We start from the raw sequence: 18,002 nt of genomic DNA, 5'->3' as shown, positions 1-18,002 counted from the left end.
GTATAGTGTCTTTAAAACTTTGTTGCGTTGTGCCTTATGTTATGACATTGTGCTGGATGTTTTTTTTCCCTAACATTTTTAGTCAAATTTCTAGGTTGCTCTTAGTATCCTAACAGTTTCTATTTCAGAATGTATTGTGTTTCTAAAACTGTGGTATTGTGTTGTACGGTGTGACATTATGCTGTATGTTTATTTTCCCCAGCATTTTGAGTCAAATATCCAGGTTGCTCTTACTTAATATCCTAACAGTTTGCTTTTCAGAATGTATTGCTTCTTTAAAACTATGTTGCTTTATGCCTTATGGTGTGACATTGTGCTGTATGTTTTTTTTCTCCTAACATTTTGAGTCAAATATCCAGCTTGCTCCTAATATCCTAACCTTTTGCTTTTCAGAATGTAATGGGTCTCTAAAACTATGTAACATTGAGCTGTGTATGGTGCTTTCCTAACATTTTGAGTCAAATATCCTGGTTGCTCTTAATATCCTAACAGTTTGCTTATCAGAATGTATTGCGTCTTTAAAACTATGTTGCGTTGTGCCTTATGTTATGACATTATGCTATATGGTGCTTTCCTAACATTTTGAGTCAAATATCTAGGTTGCTCTTAGTATCCTAACAGTTTGTTATTCAGAATGTATTGTGTCTTTAAAACTATGTGGTATTGTGTTGTATGATGTGACATTATGCTGTATGGTTTTTTCCTAACATGACATTATGCTGTATGGTTTTTTCCCAACATTTTGAGTCGAATATCCAGGTTGCTCTTAATATCCTAACCGCTTCTATTTCAGAATGTATTGTGTTTCTAAAACTCTGGTATTGTGTTGTATGGTGTAACATTATGCTGTATGGTTTTTTCCTAACATGACATTATGCTGTATGGTTTTTTCCTAACATTTTGAGTCGAATATCCAGGTTGCTCTTAATATCCTAACCGCTTCTATTTCAGAATGTATTGTGTTTCTAAAACTCTGGTATTGTGTTGTATGGTGTGACATTATGCTGTATGGTTTTTTTCTAACATGACATTATGCTGTATGGTTTTTTCCTAACATTTTGAGTCAAATATCTAGGTTGCTCTTAGTATCCTAACAGTTTGTTATTCAGAATGTATTGTGTCTTTAAAACTATGTGGTATTGTGTTGTATGATGTGACATTATGCTGTATGGTTTTTTCCTAACATGACATTATGCTGTATGGTTTTTTCCCAACATTTTGAGTCGAATATCCAGGTTGCTCTTAATATCCTAACCGCTTCTATTTCAGAATGTATTGTGTTTCTAAAACTCTGGTATTGTGTTGTATGGTGTAACATTATGCTGTATGGTTTTTTCCTAACATGACATTATGCTGTATGGTTTTTTCCTAACATTTTGAGTCGAATATCCAGGTTGCTCTTAATATCCTAACCGCTTCTATTTCAGAATGTATTGTGTTTCTGAAACTGTGGTATTGTGTTGTATGGTGTGACATTATGCTGTATGGTTTTTTCCTAACATTTTGAGTTAAATATCCAGGTTGCTCTTAATATACTAACAGTTTGCTTTTCAGAATGTACTGCGTCTTTAAAACTGTTGCTTTGTGCCTTATGGTGTGACATTGTGCTGTATGTTTATTTTTCCCTAACATTTTGAGTCAAATATCCAGCTTGCTCCTAATATCCTAACCTTTTGCTTTTCAGAATGTAATGGGTCTCTAAAACTATGTAACATTGAGCTGTGTATGGTGCTTTCCTAACATTTTGAGTCAAATATCCTGGTTGCTCTTAATATCCTAACAGTTTGCTTATCAGAATGTATTGCGTCTTTAAAACTATGTTGCATTGTGCCTTATGGTGTGACTTTAGGCTGCATGATCTTTTCCTATCCTTTTGAGTGAAATATCAAGCTTGCACTTAATATCCAAACAGTTTGCATTTCATTATGTAATGTGTCTCTAAAACTATGTGATGTTGTGCTGTATGGCGTGGCATTTTTCTGTATGGTGTCTACCTAAAGTTTTCTCTCTCCCATATTTTGCTTAATATACTAATACAAAGGTCCTCAAACTTGCTTTTTAAGGCACTTTAATATGGTCCAAGTTTCAAGTATATCCAGTTCTGTAAGGTGCCTTCCATTATGGCATCATGTGATTTGTTGACTTCCTGCAGGGTGTTGTGCATTTGAAATGATCTGTTTTATATTGTTTACAGACTTACCAGTATTGTTTCCACTTCTCACTAGGGCAGCTACTCTTTTGAATGTTGAGGTTTTTGGGTACCTGAAAGAAAATGGTGTGCTTCTTCCATTAGCAAATTTGCAAGAGGCAGCAAATGTCTTCAAACACGAAGGATAGCTCTTTGGGTGACCTTAAAAGCGAGCATCAGGATCCAGTGCTGCAGACTATTGTGTCTCCGAAGCTGCCGGACTAGATGTTTATTGACTTCAGTGCACAGGTAAATATCTTTTGTATTCGTTTTACATAACTATCTTTCTTTCATATCCTAATAGTTTGTATTGCTGGGTATAACATGTTTTGATGGCTGTATTGTGCCTTGCTGAAGTTGTCAGCCTATTTCCAGCTTGCTTTCATTTCAAATCCTAATAGTTTGCATTTCATAATATAATACATCTCTAAAACTATGCGGTGCTGTATGGCATGGCAATATGATGTATGGTGCTTTTGTACCATTTTCAGTCCCATATCCAGCTTGCTTTTTCTTAATTTCCTAATAGTTTGAATATCTGGGTTAAACCAGTATTCAGCATCCCTACAACCGTTAGACTTAATTGTCGCATGTGCCGGTAGGGTACGCTTGCCGGCACAGTATAGCATCATGCTGTGCGGCATGGCATTGTGCCTTCCTGACGTCCGTCCCATTTCCAGCTTGCTTTCATTTCAAATCCTAATAGTTTGCATTTCATAATATAATGCATCTCTAAAACTATGCGGTGCTGTATGGCATGGCAATATGATGTATGGTGCTTTTGTACCATATTCAGTCCCATATCCAGCTTGCTTTTTCTTAATATCCTAATAGTTTGAATATCTGGGTTAAACCAGTATTCAGCATCCCTACAACTGTTAGACTTAATTGTTGCTTGCGCCAATAGGGTAAGCTTGCCGTCACCGTTAGAATAGCATCATGTTGTGCCGTATGGTACCGTGCGGCATGGCATTGTGCTATATAGTGCCTTCCTAACATTGTCAGCCCCATTTCCAGCTGGCTTTCCTTTAAAATCCTAATAGTTTCCATTTCAGAATGTAATGCGTCTCTAACTATGTGGCGTTGTGCTGTATGGTGCGACATTGTGCTGTATGGTGCTTTCCTAACATTTTGAGTCAAATATCAAGCTTGCTCTTGATATTCTAACAGTTTTCATTTCAGAATGTAATGGGTCTCTAAAACTATGTAACATTGTGCTATATGGTGCTTTCCTAACATTGAGTCAAATATCCAGGTTGCTCTTATTTAATATCCTAACAGTTTGCTTTTCAGAATGTATTGTGTCTTTAAAACTTTGTTGCGTTGTGCCTTATGTTATGACATTGTGCTGTATGGTGCTTTCCTAACATTTTGAGTCAAATATCTAGGTTGCTCTTCGTATCCTAACAGTTTGCTATTCAGAATGTATTGTCTTTAAAACTATGGGGTCGATTCTATTCGGCAACTAATGAATAGCGCCGGGAATTAGCTCCCGACGCTATTCAATTCAGCAACTAATTACCTGCAATTGTCGGGAATTCTTCTCTCATCCCCGGGGGATGAGAAGAGAAACCCGACAAAAGTGCTGCCTCGCGGCCGGCGCGAGGCTGATTCTGTCGGGAATCAGCCTCGCGCCGGGGAGTTAAGTCGGAGAATGCCCGTTCTCCCGACAATTCAACCTGTTTTGTCGGCGAGAACGGGCCATCGCCGACGTAACTAGTTGCTGAATTGAATAGCGTCGGGAGCTAATTCCCGGCGCTATTCATTAGTTGCCGAATAGAATCGACCCCTATGTGGTATTGTGTTGTATGATGTGACATTATGCTGTATGGTTTTTTCCTAACATTTTGAGTCGAATATCCAGGTTGCTCTTAATATCCTAACCGCTTCTATTTCAGAATGTATTGTGTTTCTAAAACTGTGGTATTGTGTTGTATGATGTGACATTATGGTGTATGGTTTTTTCCTAACATTTTGAGTTAAATATCCAGGTTGCTCTTAATATCCTAACAGTTTGCTTTTCAGAATGTATTGCGTCTTTAAAACTGTTGCTTTGTGCCTTATGGTGTGACATTGTGCTGTATGTTTATTTTCCCTAGCATTTTGAGTCAAATATCCAGGTTGCTCTTACTTAGTATCCTAACAGTTTGCTTTTCAGAATGTATTGCGTCTTTAAAACTATGTTGCTTTGTGCCTTATGGTGTGACATTGTGCTGTATGTTTTTTTTCCCCTAACATTTTGAGTCAAATATCCAGCTTGCTCCTAATATCCTAACCTTTTGCTTTTCAGAATGTAATGGGTCTCTAAAACTATGTAACTTTGAGCTTGTATGGTTTTTTTCTATCATTATATGTCAGATATCCAGGTTGCTCTTATTTAATATCCTAAGTTTGCTTTTCAGAATGTATAGTGTCTTTAAAACTTTGTTGCGTTGTGCCTTATGTTATGACATTGTGCTGGATGTTTTTTTTCCCTAACATTTTTAGTCAAATTTCTAGGTTGCTCTTAGTATCCTAACAGTTTCTATTTCAGAATGTATTGTTTCTAAAACTGTGGTATTGTGTTGTATGGTGTGACATTATGCTGTATGTTTTTTTTCTAACATTTTGAGTCAAATATCCAGGTTGCTCTTACTTAATATCCTAACAGTTTGCTTTTCAGAATGTATTGCTTCTTTAAAACTATGTTGCGTTGTGCTTTATGTTATGACATTGTGCTGTATGGTGCTTTCCTAACATTTTGAGTCAAATATCTAGGTTGCTCTTAGTATCCTAACAGTTTGCTATTCAGAATGTATTGTGTCTATCAAACTATGTGGTATTGTGTTGTATGATGTGACATTATGCTGTATGGTTTTTTCCTAACATTTTGAGTTAAATATCCAGGTTGCTCTTAATATCCTAACCGCTTCTATTTCAGAATGTATTGTGTTTCTAAAACTGTGGTATTGTGTTGTATGATGTGACATTATGCTGCATGGTTTTTTCCTAACATTTTGAGTCGAATATCCTGGTTGCTCTTAATATCCTAACCGCTTCTATTTCAGAATGTATTGTGTTTCTAAAACTGTGGTATTGTGTTGTATGATGTGACATTATGCTGCATGGTTTTTTCCTAACATTTTGAGTTAAATATCCAGGTTGCTCTTAATATCCTAACAGTTTGCTTTTCAGAATGTATTGCGTCTTTAAAACTATGTTGCTTTGTGCCTTATGGTGTGACATTGTGCTGTATGTTTTTTTCCCCTAACATTTTGAGTCAAATATCCAGCTTGCTCCTAATATCCTAACCTTTTGCTTTTCAGAATGTAATGGGTCTCTAAAACTATGTAACTTTGAGCTTGTATGGTTTTTTTCTATCATTATATGTCAAATATCCAGGTTGCTCTTATTTAATATCCTAACAGTTTGCTTTTCAGAATGTATAGTGTCTTTAAAACTTTGTTGCGTTGTGCCTTATGTTATGACATTGTGCTGGATGTTTTTTTTCCCTAACATTTTTAGTCAAATTTCTAGGTTGCTCTTAGTATCCTAACAGTTTCTATTTCAGAATGTATTGTGTTTCTAAAACTGTGGTATTGTGTTGTACGGTGTGACATTATGCTGTATGTTTATTTTCCCCAGCATTTTGAGTCAAATATCCAGGTTGCTCTTACTTAATATCCTAACAGTTTGCTTTTCAGAATGTATTGCTTCTTTAAAACTATGTTGCTTTATGCCTTATGGTGTGACATTGTGCTGTATGTTTTTTTTCTCCTAACATTTTGAGTCAAATATCCAGCTTGCTCCTAATATCCTAACCTTTTGCTTTTCAGAATGTAATGGGTCTCTAAAACTATGTAACATTGAGCTGTGTATGGTGCTTTCCTAACATTTTGAGTCAAATATCCTGGTTGCTCTTAATATCCTAACAGTTTGCTTATCAGAATGTATTGCGTCTTTAAAACTATGTTGCGTTGTGCCTTATGTTATGACATTATGCTATATGGTGCTTTCCTAACATTTTGAGTCAAATATCTAGGTTGCTCTTAGTATCCTAACAGTTTGTTATTCAGAATGTATTGTGTCTTTAAAACTATGTGGTATTGTGTTGTATGATGTGACATTATGCTGTATGGTTTTTTCCTAACATGACATTATGCTGTATGGTTTTTTCCCAACATTTTGAGTCGAATATCCAGGTTGCTCTTAATATCCTAACCGCTTCTATTTCAGAATGTATTGTGTTTCTAAAACTCTGGTATTGTGTTGTATGGTGTAACATTATGCTGTATGGTTTTTTCCTAACATGACATTATGCTGTATGGTTTTTTCCTAACATTTTGAGTCGAATATCCAGGTTGCTCTTAATATCCTAACCGCTTCTATTTCAGAATGTATTGTGTTTCTGAAACTGTGGTATTGTGTTGTATGGTGTGACATTATGCTGTATGGTTTTTTCCTAACATTTTGAGTTAAATATCCAGGTTGCTCTTAATATACTAACAGTTTGCTTTTCAGAATGTACTGCGTCTTTAAAACTGTTGCTTTGTGCCTTATGGTGTGACATTGTGCTGTATGTTTATTTTTCCCTAACATTTTGAGTCAAATATCCAGCTTGCTCCTAATATCCTAACCTTTTGCTTTTCAGAATGTAATGGGTCTCTAAAACTATGTAACATTGAGCTGTGTATGGTGCTTTCCTAACATTTTGAGTCAAATATCCTGGTTGCTCTTAATATCCTAACAGTTTGCTTATCAGAATGTATTGCGTCTTTAAAACTATGTTGCATTGTGCCTTATGGTGTGACTTTAGGCTGCATGGTCTTTTCCTATCCTTTTGAGTGAAATATCAAGCTTGCACTTAATATCCAAACAGTTTGCATTTCATTATGTAATGTGTCTCTAAAACTATGTGATGTTGTGCCGTATGGCGTGGCATTTTTCTGTATGGTGTCTACCTAAAGTTTTCTCTCTCCCATATTTTGCTTAATATACTAATACAAAGGTCCTCAAACTTGCTTTTTAAGGCACCTTAATATGGTCCAAGTTTCAAGTATATCCAGTTCTGTAAGGTGCCTTCCATTATGGCATCATGTGATTTGTTGACTTCCTGCAGGGTGTTGTGCATTTGAAATGATCTGTTTTATATTGTTTACAGACTTACCAGTATTGTTTCCACTTCTCACTAGGGCAGCTACTCTTTTGAATGTTGAGGTTTTTGGGTACCTGAAAGAAAATGGTGTGCTTCTTCCATTAGCAAATTTGCAAGAGGCAGCAAATGTCTTCAAACACGAAGGATAGCTCTTTGGGTGACCTTAAAAGCGAGCATCAGGATCCAGTGCTGCAGACTATTGTGTCTCCGAAGCTGCCGGACTAGATGTTTATTGACTTCAGTGCACAGGTAAATATCTTTTGTATTCGTTTTACATAACTATCTTTCTTTCATATCCTAATAGTTTGTATTGCTGGGTATAACATGTTTTGATGGCTGTATTGTGCCTTGCTGAAGTTGTCAGCCTATTTCCAGCTTGCTTTCATTTCAAATCCTAATAGTTTGCATTTCATAATATAATACATCTCTAAAACTATGCGGTGCTGTATGGCATGGCAATATGATGTATGGTGCTTTTGTACCATTTTCAGTCCCATATCCAGCTTGCTTTTTCTTAATTTCCTAATAGTTTGAATATCTGGGTTAAACCAGTATTCAGCATCCCTACAACCGTTAGACTTAATTGTCGCATGTGCCGGTAGGGTACGCTTGCCGGCACAGTATAGCATCATGCTGTGCGGCATGGCATTGTGCCTTCCTGACGTCCGTCCCATTTCCAGCTTGCTTTCATTTCAAATCCTAATAGTTTGCATTTCATAATATAATGCATCTCTAAAACTATGCGGTGCTGTATGGCATGGCAATATGATGTATGGTGCTTTTGTACCATATTCAGTCCCATATCCAGCTTGCTTTTTCTTAATATCCTAATAGTTTGAATATCTGGGTTAAACCAGTATTCAGCATCCCTACAACTGTTAGACTTAATTGTTGCTTGCGCCAATAGGGTAAGCTTGCCGTCACCGTTAGAATAGCATCATGTTGTGCCGTATGGTACCGTGCGGCATGGCATTGTGCTATATAGTGCCTTCCTAACATTGTCAGCCCCATTTCCAGCTGGCTTTCCTTTAAAATCCTAATAGTTTCCATTTCAGAATGTAATGCGTCTCTAACTATGTGGCGTTGTGCTGTATGGTGCGACATTGTGCTGTATGGTGCTTTCCTAACATTTTGAGTCAAATATCAAGCTTGCTCTTGATATTCTAACAGTTTTCATTTCAGAATGTAATGGGTCTCTAAAACTATGTAACATTGTGCTATATGGTGCTTTCCTAACATTGAGTCAAATATCCAGGTTGCTCTTATTTAATATCCTAACAGTTTGCTTTTCAGAATGTATTGTGTCTTTAAAACTTTGTTGCGTTGTGCCTTATGTTATGACATTGTGCTGTATGGTGCTTTCCTAACATTTTGAGTCAAATATCTAGGTTGCTCTTCGTATCCTAACAGTTTGCTATTCAGAATGTATTGTCTTTAAAACTATGTGGTATTGTGTTGTATGATGTGACATTATGCTGTATGGTTTTTTCCTAACATTTTGAGTCGAATATCCAGGTTGCTCTTAATATCCTAACCGCTTCTATTTCAGAATGTATTGTGTTTCTAAAACTGTGGTATTGTGTTGTATGATGTGACATTATGGTGTATGGTTTTTTCCTAACATTTTGAGTTAAATATCCAGGTTGCTCTTAATATCCTAACAGTTTGCTTTTCAGAATGTATTGCGTCTTTAAAACTGTTGCTTTGTGCCTTATGGTGTGACATTGTGCTGTATGTTTATTTTCCCTAGCATTTTGAGTCAAATATCCAGGTTGCTCTTACTTAGTATCCTAACAGTTTGCTTTTCAGAATGTATTGCGTCTTTAAAACTATGTTGCTTTGTGCCTTATGGTGTGACATTGTGCTGTATGTTTTTTTCCCCCTAACATTTTGAGTCAAATATCCAGCTTGCTCCTAATATCCTAACCTTTTGCTTTTCAGAATGTAATGGGTCTCTAAAACTATGTAACTTTGAGCTTGTATGTTTTTTTTCTATCATTATATGTCAGATATCCAGGTTGCTCTTATTTAATATCCTAAGTTTGCTTTTCAGAATGTATAGTGTCTTTAAAACTTTGTTGCGTTGTGCCTTATGTTATGACATTGTGCTGGATGTTTTTTTCCCCTAACATTTTTAGTCAAATTTCTAGGTTGCTCTTAGTATCCTAACAGTTTCTATTTCAGAATGTATTGTTTCTAAAACTGTGGTATTGTGTTGTATGGTGTGACATTATGCTGTATGTTTTTTTTCTAACATTTTGAGTCAAATATCCAGGTTGCTCTTACTTAATATCCTAACAGTTTGCTTTTCAGAATGTATTGCTTCTTTAAAACTATGTTGCGTTGTGCTTTATGTTATGACATTGTGCTGTATGGTGCTTTCCTAACATTTTGAGTCAAATATCTAGGTTGCTCTTAGTATCCTAACAGTTTGCTATTCAGAATGTATTGTGTCTATCAAACTATGTGGTATTGTGTTGTATGATGTGACATTATGCTGTATGGTTTTTTCCTAACATTTTGAGTCGAATATCCAGGTTGCTCTTAATATCCTAACCGCTTCTATTTCAGAATGTATTGTGTTTCTAAAACTGTGGTATTGTGTTGTATGATGTGACATTATGCTGCATGGTTTTTTCCTAACATTTTGAGTTAAATATCCAGGTTGCTCTTAATATCCTAACAGTTTGCTTTTCAGAATGTATTGCGTCTTTAAAACTATGTTGCTTTGTGCCTTATGGTGTGACATTGTGCTGTATGTTTTTTTCCCCTAACATTTTGAGTCAAATATCCAGCTTGCTCCTAATATCCTAACCTTTTGCTTTTCAGAATGTAATGGGTCTCTAAAACTATGTAACTTTGAGCTTGTATGTTTTTTTTCTATCATTATATGTCAAATATCCAGGTTGCTCTTATTTAATATCCTAACAGTTTGCTTTTCAGAATGTATAGTGTCTTTAAAACTTTGTTGCGTTGTGCCTTATGTTATGACATTGTGCTGGATGTTTTTTTTCCCTAACATTTTTAGTCAAATTTCTAGGTTGCTCTTAGTATCCTAACAGTTTCTATTTCAGAATGTATTGTGTTTCTAAAACTGTGGTATTGTGTTGTACGGTGTGACATTATGCTGTATGTTTATTTTCCCCAGCATTTTGAGTCAAATATCCAGGTTGCTCTTACTTAATATCCTAACAGTTTGCTTTTCAGAATGTATTGCTTCTTTAAAACTATGTTGCTTTATGCCTTATGGTGTGACATTGTGCTGTATGTTTTTTTTCTCCTAACATTTTGAGTCAAATATCCAGCTTGCTCCTAATATCCTAACCTTTTGCTTTTCAGAATGTAATGGGTCTCTAAAACTATGTAACATTGAGCTGTGTATGGTGCTTTCCTAACATTTTGAGTCAAATATCCTGGTTGCTCTTAATATCCTAACAGTTTGCTTATCAGAATGTATTGCGTCTTTAAAACTATGTTGCGTTGTGCCTTATGTTATGACATTATGCTATATGGTGCTTTCCTAACATTTTGAGTCAAATATCTAGGTTGCTCTTAGTATCCTAACAGTTTGTTATTCAGAATGTATTGTGTCTTTAAAACTATGTGGTATTGTGTTGTATGATGTGACATTATGCTGTATGGTTTTTTCCTAACATGACATTATGCTGTATGGTTTTTTCCCAACATTTTGAGTCGAATATCCAGGTTGCTCTTAATATCCTAACCGCTTCTATTTCAGAATGTATTGTGTTTCTAAAACTCTGGTATTGTGTTGTATGGTGTAACATTATGCTGTATGGTTTTTTCCTAACATGACATTATGCTGTATGGTTTTTTCCTAACATTTTGAGTCGAATATCCAGGTTGCTCTTAATATCCTAACCGCTTCTATTTCAGAATGTATTGTGTTTCTGAAACTGTGGTATTGTGTTGTATGGTGTGACATTATGCTGTATGGTTTTTTCCTAACATTTTGAGTTAAATATCCAGGTTGCTCTTAATATACTAACAGTTTGCTTTTCAGAATGTACTGCGTCTTTAAAACTGTTGCTTTGTGCCTTATGGTGTGACATTGTGCTGTATGTTTATTTTTCCCTAACATTTTGAGTCAAATATCCAGCTTGCTCCTAATATCCTAACCTTTTGCTTTTCAGAATGTAATGGGTCTCTAAAACTATGTAACATTGAGCTGTGTATGGTGCTTTCCTAACATTTTGAGTCAAATATCCTGGTTGCTCTTAATATCCTAACAGTTTGCTTATCAGAATGTATTGCGTCTTTAAAACTATGTTGCATTGTGCCTTATGGTGTGACTTTAGGCTGCATGGTCTTTTCCTATCCTTTTGAGTGAAATATCAAGCTTGCACTTAATATCCAAACAGTTTGCATTTCATTATGTAATGTGTCTCTAAAACTATGTGATGTTGTGCCGTATGGCGTGGCATTTTTCTGTATGGTGTCTACCTAAAGTTTTCTCTCTCCCATATTTTGCTTAATATACTAATACAAAGGTCCTCAAACTTGCTTTTTAAGGCACCTTAATATGGTCCAAGTTTCAAGTATATCCAGTTCTGTAAGGTGCCTTCCATTATGGCATCATGTGATTTGTTGACTTCCTGCAGGGTGTTGTGCATTTGAAATGATCTGTTTTATATTGTTTACAGACTTACCAGTATTGTTTCCACTTCTCACTAGGGCAGCTACTCTTTTGAATGTTGAGGTTTTTGGGTACCTGAAAGAAAATGGTGTGCTTCTTCCATTAGCAAATTTGCAAGAGGCAGCAAATGTCTTCAAACACGAAGGATAGCTCTTTGGGTGACCTTAAAAGCGAGCATCAGGATCCAGTGCTGCAGACTATTGTGTCTCCGAAGCTGCCGGACTAGATGTTTATTGACTTCAGTGCACAGGTAAATATCTTTTGTATTCGTTTTACATAACTATCTTTCTTTCATATCCTAATAGTTTGTATTGCTGGGTATAACATGTTTTGATGGCTGTATTGTGCCTTGCTGAAGTTGTCAGCCTATTTCCAGCTTGCTTTCATTTCAAATCCTAATAGTTTGCATTTCATAATATAATACATCTCTAAAACTATGCGGTGCTGTATGGCATGGCAATATGATGTATGGTGCTTTTGTACCATTTTCAGTCCCATATCCAGCTTGCTTTTTCTTAATTTCCTAATAGTTTGAATATCTGGGTTAAACCAGTATTCAGCATCCCTACAACCGTTAGACTTAATTGTCGCATGTGCCGGTAGGGTACGCTTGCCGGCACAGTATAGCATCATGCTGTGCGGCATGGCATTGTGCCTTCCTGACGTCCGTCCCATTTCCAGCTTGCTTTCATTTCAAATCCTAATAGTTTGCATTTCATAATATAATGCATCTCTAAAACTATGCGGTGCTGTATGGCATGGCAATATGATGTATGGTGCTTTTGTACCATATTCAGTCCCATATCCAGCTTGCTTTTTCTTAATATCCTAATAGTTTGAATATCTGGGTTAAACCAGTATTCAGCATCCCTACAACTGTTAGACTTAATTGTTGCTTGCGCCAATAGGGTAAGCTTGCCGTCACCGTTAGAATAGCATCATTTTGTGCCGTATGGTACCGTGCGGCATGGCATTGTGCTATATAGTGCCTTCCTAACATTGTCAGCCCCATTTCCAGCTGGCTTTCCTTTAAAATCCTAATAGTTTCCATTTCAGAATGTAATGCGTCTCTAACTATGTGGCGTTGTGCTGTATGGTGCGACATTGTGCTGTATGGTGCTTTCCTAACATTTTGAGTCAAATATCAAGCTTGCTCTTGATATTCTAACAGTTTTCATTTCAGAATGTAATGGGTCTCTAAAACTATGTAACATTGTGCTATATGGTGCTTTCCTAACATTGAGTCAAATATCCAGGTTGCTCTTATTTAATATCCTAACAGTTTGCTTTTCAGAATGTATTGTGTCTTTAAAACTTTGTTGCGTTGTGCCTTATGTTATGACATTGTGCTGTATGGTGCTTTCCTAACATTTTGAGTCAAATATCTAGGTTGCTCTTCGTATCCTAACAGTTTGCTATTCAGAATGTATTGTCTTTAAAACTATGTGGTATTGTGTTGTATGATGTGACATTATGCTGTATGGTTTTTTCCTAACATTTTGAGTCGAATATCCAGGTTGCTCTTAATATCCTAACCGCTTCTATTTCAGAATGTATTGTGTTTCTAAAACTGTGGTATTGTGTTGTATGATGTGACATTATGGTGTATGGTTTTTTCCTAACATTTTGAGTTAAATATCCAGGTTGCTCTTAATATCCTAACAGTTTGCTTTTCAGAATGTATTGCGTCTTTAAAACTGTTGCTTTGTGCCTTATGGTGTGACATTGTGCTGTATGTTTATTTTCCCTAGCATTTTGAGTCAAATATCCAGGTTGCTCTTACTTAGTATCCTAACAGTTTGCTTTTCAGAATGTATTGCGTCTTTAAAACTATGTTGCTTTGTGCCTTATGGTGTGACATTGTGCTGTATGTTTTTTTTCCCCTAACATTTTGAGTCAAATATCCAGCTTGCTCCTAATATCCTAACCTTTTGCTTTTCAGAATGTAATGGGTCTCTAAAACTATGTAACTTTGAGCTTGTATGTTTTTTTTCTATCATTATATGTCAGATATCCAGGTTGCTCTTATTTAATATCCTAAGTTTGCTTTTCAGAATGTATAGTGTCTTTAAAACTTTGTTGCGTTGTGCCTTATGTTATGACATTGTGCTGGATGTTTTTTTCCCCTAACATTTTTAGTCAAATTTCTAGGTTGCTCTTAGTATCCTAACAGTTTCTATTTCAGAATGTATTGTTTCTAAAACTGTGGTATTGTGTTGTATGGTGTGACATTATGCTGTATGTTTTTTTTCTAACATTTTGAGTCAAATATCCAGGTTGCTCTTACTTAATATCCTAACAGTTTGCTTTTCAGAATGTATTGCTTCTTTAAAACTATGTTGCGTTGTGCTTTATGTTATGACATTGTGCTGTATGGTGCTTTCCTAACATTTTGAGTCAAATATCTAGGTTGCTCTTAGTATCCTAACAGTTTGCTATTCAGAATGTATTGTGTCTATCAAACTATGTGGTATTGTGTTGTATGATGTGACATTATGCTGTATGGTTTTTTCCTAACATTTTGAGTCGAATATCCAGGTTGCTCTTAATATCCTAACCGCTTCTATTTCAGAATGTATTGTGTTTCTAAAACTGTGGTATTGTGTTGTATGATGTGACATTATGCTGCATGGTTTTTTCCTAACATTTTGAGTTAAATATCCAGGTTGCTCTTAATATCCTAACAGTTTGCTTTTCAGAATGTATTGCGTCTTTAAAACTATGTTGCTTTGTGCCTTATGGTGTGACATTGTGCTGTATGTTTTTTTCCCCTAACATTTTGAGTCAAATATCCAGCTTGCTCCTAATATCCTAACCTTTTGCTTTTCAGAATGTAATGGGTCTCTAAAACTATGTAACTTTGAGCTTGTATGTTTTTTTTCTATCATTATATGTCAAATATCCAGGTTGCTCTTATTTAATATCCTAACAGTTTGCTTTTCAGAATGTATAGTGTCTTTAAAACTTTGTTGCGTTGTGCCTTATGTTATGACATTGTGCTGGATGTTTTTTTTCCCTAACATTTTTAGTCAAATTTCTAGGTTGCTCTTAGTATCCTAACAGTTTCTATTTCAGAATGTATTGTGTTTCTAAAACTGTGGTATTGTGTTGTACGGTGTGACATTATGCTGTATGTTTATTTTCCCCAGCATTTTGAGTCAAATATCCAGGTTGCTCTTACTTAATATCCTAACAGTTTGCTTTTCAGAATGTATTGCTTCTTTAAAACTATGTTGCTTTATGCCTTATGGTGTGACATTGTGCTGTATGTTTTTTTTCTCCTAACATTTTGAGTCAAATATCCAGCTTGCTCCTAATATCCTAACCTTTTGCTTTTCAGAATGTAATGGGTCTCTAAAACTATGTAACATTGAGCTGTGTATGGTGCTTTCCTAACATTTTGAGTCAAATATCCTGGTTGCTCTTAATATCCTAACAGTTTGCTTATCAGAATGTATTGCGTCTTTAAAACTATGTTGCGTTGTGCCTTATGTTATGACATTATGCTATATGGTGCTTTCCTAACATTTTGAGTCAAATATCTAGGTTGCTCTTAGTATCCTAACAGTTTGTTATTCAGAATGTATTGTGTCTTTAAAACTATGTGGTATTGTGTTGTATGATGTGACATTATGCTGTATGGTTTTTTCCTAACATGACATTATGCTGTATGGTTTTTTCCCAACATTTTGAGTCGAATATCCAGGTTGCTCTTAATATCCTAACCGCTTCTATTTCAGAATGTATTGTGTTTCTAAAACTCTGGTATTGTGTTGTATGGTGTAACATTATGCTGTATGGTTTTTTCCTAACATGACATTATGCTGTATGGTTTTTTCCTAACATTTTGAGTCGAATATCCAGGTTGCTCTTAATATCCTAACCGCTTCTATTTCAGAATGTATTGTGTTTCTAAAACTCTGGTATTGTGTTGTATGGTGTGACATTATGCTGTATGGTTTTTTCCTAACATGACATTATGCTGTATGGTTTTTTCCTAACATTTTGAGTCGAATATCCAGGTTGCTCTTAATATCCTAACCGCTTCTATTTCAGAATGTATTGTGTTTCTGAAACTGTGGTATTGTGTTGTATGGTGTGACATTATGCTGTATGGTTTTTTCCTAACATTTTGAGTTAAATATCCAGGTTGCTCTTAATATACTAACAGTTTGCTTTTCAGAATGTACTGCGTCTTTAAAACTGTTGCTTTGTGCCTTATGGTGTGACATTGTGCTGTATGTTTATTTTTCCCTAACATTTTGAGTCAAATATCCAGCTTGCTCCTAATATCCTAACCTTTTGCTTTTCAGAATGTAATGGGTCTCTAAAACTATGTAACATTGAGCTGTGTATGGTGCTTTCCTAACATTTTGAGTCAAATATCCTGGTTGCTCTTAATATCCTAACAGTTTGCTTATCAGAATGTATTGCGTCTTTAAAACTATGTTGCATTGTGCCTTATGGTGTGACTTTAGGCTGCATGGTCTTTTCCTATCCTTTTGAGTGAAATATCAAGCTTGCACTTAATATCCAAACAGTTTGCATTTCATTATGTAATGTGTCTCTAAAACTATGTGATGTTGTGCTGTATGGCGTGGCATTTTTCTGTATGGTGTCTACCTAAAGTTTTCTCTCTCCCATATTTTGCTTAATATACTGATACAAAGGTCCTCAAACTTGCTTTTTAAGGCACCTTAATATGGTCCAAGTTTCAAGTATATCCAGTTCTGTAAGGTGCCTTCCATTATGGCATCATGTGATTTGTTGACTTCCTGCAGGGTGTTGTGCATTTGAAATGATCTGTTTTATATTGTTTACAGACTTACCAGTATTGTTTCCACTTCTCACTAGGGCAGCTACTCTTTTGAATGTTGAGGTTTTTGGGTACCTGAAAGAAAATGGTGTGCTTCTTCCATTAGCAAATTTGCAAGAGGCAGCAAATGTCTTCAAACACGAAGGATAGCTCTTTGGGTGACCTTAAAAGCGAGCATCAGGATCCAGTGCTGCAGACTATTGTGTCTCCGAAGCTGCCGCACTAGATGTTTATTGACTTCAGTGCACAGGTAAATATCTTTTGTATTCGTTTTACATAACTATCTTTCTTTCATATCCTAATAGTTTGTATTGCTGGGTATAACATGTTTTGATGGCTGTATTGTGCCTTGCTGAAGTTGTCAGCCCATTTCCAGCTTGCTTTCATTTCAAATCCTAATAGTTTGCATTTCATAATATAATACATCTCTAAAACTATGCGGTGCTGTATGGCATGGCAATATGATGTATGGTGCTTTTGTACCATTTTCAGTCCCATATCCAGCTTGCTTTTTCTTAATTTCCTAATAGTTTGAATATCTGGGTTAAACCAGTATTCAGCATCCCTACAACCGTTAGACTTAATTGTCGCATGTGCCGGTAGGGTACGCTTGCCGGCACAGTATAGCATCATGCTGTGCAGTGCGGCATGGCATTGTGCCTTCCTGACGTCCGTCCCATTTCCAGCTTGCTTTCATTTCAAATCCTAATAGTTTGCATTTCATAATATAATGTATCTCTAAAACTATGCGGTGCTGTATGGCATGGCAATATGATGTATGGTGCTTTTGTACCATATTCAGTCCCATATCCAGCTTGCTTTTTCTTAATATCCTAATAGTTTGAATATCTGGGTTAAACCAGTATTCAGCATCCCTACAACTGTTAGACTTAATTGTTGCTTGCGCCAATAGGGTAAGCTTGCCGTCACCGTTAGAATAGCATCATGTTGTGCCGTATGGTACCGTGCGGCATGGCATTGTGCTATATAGTGCCTTCCTAACATTGTCAGCCCCATTTCCAGCTGGCTTTCCTTTAAAATACTAATAGTTTCCATTTCAGAATGTAATGCGTCTCTAACTATGTGGCGTTGTGCTGTATGGTGCGACATTGTGCTGTATGGTGCTTTCCTAACATTTTGAGTCAAATATCAAGCTTGCTCTTGATATTCTAACAGTTTTCATTTCAGAATGTATTGTGTCTTTAAA

The sequence above is a fragment of the Pseudophryne corroboree genome, chromosome 2 (genome assembly GCF_028390025.1).
Source record: "Pseudophryne corroboree isolate aPseCor3 chromosome 2, aPseCor3.hap2, whole genome shotgun sequence".
Lineage (NCBI taxonomy): Eukaryota > Metazoa > Chordata > Amphibia > Anura > Myobatrachidae > Pseudophryne > Pseudophryne corroboree.
The sequence above is the reverse complement of the archived record's forward strand: the minus strand, read 5'-3'. Positions refer to the sequence as shown.